Source organism: Lipotes vexillifer, unplaced genomic scaffold, assembly GCF_000442215.2.
Source record: "Lipotes vexillifer unplaced genomic scaffold, Lipotes_vexillifer_v1.1 scaffold1969, whole genome shotgun sequence".
Classification (NCBI taxonomy): Eukaryota; Metazoa; Chordata; class Mammalia; order Artiodactyla; family Lipotidae; genus Lipotes; species Lipotes vexillifer.
This window is the reverse complement of record NW_006794929.1, coordinates 875284-879355: the sequence shown is the minus strand read 5'-3', so window position 1 is coordinate 879355 and position 4072 is coordinate 875284.

Here is a 4072-nt window from a genome sequence, read left to right as displayed (position 1 = left end):
ACTACCAACATGAACTCAAGGACTAACAATATAGAAAGGACCCAAGAAGCCTCACTGGTCAAACGCAAATGGTGTATTCTAGAATGCAGCCAGCCTGGCCTTAGAGTTACCTTGACTGTACATGAAAAACCGGCAGCTATCCCTTTGGGTATACATGACCTAGATCATAAAGATAGTGACCACTTGTTTGAGTACACTGCCCATCGAGTCCCCCTACATTAGAGAGGTGGGCCAGAGTAGGAGACGTACTGGATCTCAGTCAGCTTTGTAAAAATGTGCTTGTAATGGGGGAGGCTGTATACGTGTGAGGGTGGAGGCACGTAGGAAATCTCTATACATTTCTCTCAATTTTGCTGCAAACTTACAACTGCTCTTAAAAAAAAAGCGTTCTAAAAGAAATATTCAACAGGGCTTCCCTGGTGGTGCAGTGGTTAAGAATCCGCCTGCCAGTGCAGGGGACACAGGTTCGAGCCCTGGTCCGGGAAGATCCCACATCCTGCAGAGCAACTAAGCCCGTGTGCCATAACTACTGAACCTGTGCTCTAGAGCCCACAAGCCACAGCTGCTGAGCCCACGTGCCACAACTACTGAAGCTCTCACACCCTAGAGCCTGTGCTCCGCAACAAGAGATGCCACCGCAATGAGAAGCCCGCTCACCGCAATGAAGAGTAGCCCCTGCTCGCCGTAGCTAGAGAAAGCCTGCGTGCAGCAATGAAGACCCAACGCAGACAAAAATAAATAAATTTAATAAATAAATTTTTAAAAAAAGAAATATTCAATAAATAAATATTTCCTAAAAAAAAAAAGTTCTTATCCCTCTTGCAACCTGACCCTCTTGGACGAAAGGTCTAGATGCAGAGGATGATTGGAAAAATAGGTGAAGTTATGGCAGCGGAGGGAACACCTTAAGATCCAAAAGGCATGGGAGAGGGAGAGGAAAGGACATCAGTGGTCTTCCTCTTTTATTTAGCTATTTATTTATTTATTTATTTTTGGCCATGCCGTGCAGCATGTGGGATCTTAGTTCCCTGACCAGGTATTGGACCGTGCTCCCTTCAGTGGAAGCGCAGAGTTTTAACCATCGGCCGCCAGGGAAGTCCCAGTCTTTATCTTTAGATAAAGTCTTTATCTTTAGACTTGGAGCTACCTCACAAAACCTCTCCCAAACTATTGCAAGTGCCTTAAATTTAATTGACTGTTGGAGGGGAGGGATAGATTAGGAGTTTGGGGTTAACAGATACTCACTGTCATATATAAAATAGATAAACAACAAGGATCTGCTGTATAGCATAGGGAACTATATTCATTATCTTATAACTTATGATGGAAAAGAATCTGAAAAAGCATATATAACTGAATCACTTTGCTGTACACCTGAAACTAACACAACATTGTAAATCAGCTGTACCTCAGTTAAAAATAAATTTAATTGACTGTTGAGTCTAACATTCTCCATCTCTATTTGATCACCATTCCCTTCAATGCTCTCAAGAAGTCTATCGGAGGGCTTCCCTTGGGGCGCAGTGGTTGAGAGTCCGCCTGCCGATGCAGGGGACACGGGTTCGCGCCCCGGTCCGGGAAGATCCCACATGCCGCGGAGTGGCTGGGTCCGTGAGCCATGGCCGCTGAGCCTGTGCGTCCGGAGCCTGTGCTCCACAATGGGAGAGGAGAGGCCACAGCAGTGAGAGGCCAGCGTACCACAAAAAAAAAAAAAAAAAAAAAGTCTATTGGAAATAGCAGGGAATGGCCTTAGCTTCTGTCAACTCCACTGGATGTCTTCTCCCCTCCCATTCTGTAGTCATCAGTCCGTCACTCAGTGGGGCAGATGAATGCCACTTGGCTGGTTGTATGGATAGATTAGACAGGCTGGACTGACTGCCCTTAGGCCATCCCTCCAAAATATAAGGTCTAAACTCAATTATTCAAACTGACCTGGGAACCCCAAAACCCACCCACCAATCCAGTGTAGGAGGCTACACTGGATGCACTGTCAGACTGTGCTCTCTGACTGATGTCAGTCCCACTTGGGGGCCTCAACAACTATAAAGAACACTTTCTTTCTGGGGGCACCATGTGTACTTCCTGTGTGGAAACTGGGCATTAACTTGCCTCTCTCCCCAAAACATGTTGCCTTAACACATTAGAGGTGGCCATAAGGACCTTCAAGTATTTAAGAAAACATCACAAGTAGATCATGTAGCCCTTAGACAAGAACAGAGATCTCTCCCAAATGAGGCTTTGCTACTTTGAGAAGCTTTCCAGTGGGATAACTGACTGATGTGCACCCTGTAGACAGTTTTCCCAATGGTGCAACTCATCCAATTAGAAAAGATGATTTATCTTGTACAGCAAACCCTGACTTGTCTTTTTAACCCCCAAAATATGTCTTCAGTAGCTATTGAATCTGCCACTATCACAATGAGTTACTTGCATTTATTCCAAATAATCTCGTTTACTCTCAAATGCATGTGAATTGTATAAGGTTTCTTATACCCAAGCTTGAAAAATGATTTCCCAGTAGGCTGCCCGTCCTAAAATCATGGTATTTATTTACATGGAGAGATCTTACCAGAACTCCCTGCTTGACTCGGTTCCAACACCCCGGCAACTGCGAGCGAGGCCGGGGGTGGAGGCTGAAGCGCGAGAGGTGGTGCCGAGACCGCCGAGTGGAGTGGAGACCTGGTGATGGCATCGTCGGTGGGGTTTTGCCCTCGGTTTACTGGGTGGGGGCCGGGTGCTGCTGGCCCTCCTTCTAAAGGGCAATGCAAAAGGGACAGGGTCTATATGCAGCGCTTGCTTGGTTGCTGTTGTTTTAATTTTTTTGATTGTGTTTTTCTTTGCAGTTATTAAATCTGTATGTATGGAATTTAAAACCTCTGCCATACATATATCCACCGATAGGCCTTATTACCGTGTCGCGTAGAGGGTTGGTTGTGTCACGCAACACTTAGAATGCTGTGTTTAGCTTTGTTTTTCCACAGTTGTGTTTTTTTCAGTCATTTCTTCAAGGGAAAGTAAATGATTTAGTTGGAGCAAAAACAAGACAAAGATGATTTAAAATTTGTCCCTGACTTTAGCTGACGTGATCAATGATACCAACTTGGCCCTAGAAGGTATTCAGATCATCTTCAATTCACTGGTCAGGGTTGTTGATAGGATTGCCCGGACGTCTTCTACATAGACCAAGGCAGAGTCTGTGCAATCTCCAATCGATCCCTCTATAACTGTATTAATACCTCAGACCAAGAAGAAAAGTCAATACAGAAGCTAAAGGAGAAAGGCATCTGGCTAGCTAAGAGAGACTCTTGGCTTTTGGAATTTGTTCAGCAAAGTATGTTCAGGATCCTGGGCGGGTGGGCTGGAGGGTGGGGTATGGCTGTGGTCAATACTCCAGGATGGCCTCATCCTGCTGCGCTTGGAGTGCTGTTGATAGTAGCCTTAATTAAATGTTGTATGAGACAGATGAAACGGATTCAATCCCAGCCTCTGTAAGTCAGATTAATCAGAGTGGCTAACAGTGGCATACTCCTGGGAAATTTCTTTATAGGTTTCTCACGTTTATTTACATCTTGGGAGCAGGGCCATTGACAGTCCTTATACCAGACTGTCTTTTCCAGGATGAACGCTCTTGAAAGACAGAGATTAGTGTTTCCTCTGGAGCAAAGGGCAGGTTTGCTTATAGCCTTGTAAGATAAATAGTGTTTCCCTCCTAGGCAAAAGTCAGGCAGGGTTACTTCCCATTATAAAATATTCAGCTGCCCCAGACTCAGGTTCCCTCTCCTGTAACGCCACCCACTGTACATGCAGGCTCTCTACATCATCCGGTGGGAATTGGAACTCAGGCTACTGCTGCAAGAAAGTCTCAATGCTATGGCTACTGCTTTTGCTGTGAGTAATAAAGCCCTCTGTCTCTGATCCACGAATACTGTGACAGGAAATCCAGTATTGGCAAACAGATCCATGAAACTGTAGCAGGCTTATATGTTAGCTTGCAGATAGGATAAAGTCTTTTTTTTTTTTTTTTTTTTGCAGTACGCGGGGCTCCCCCTGTTTTGGCCCTTCCCCTTGCGGG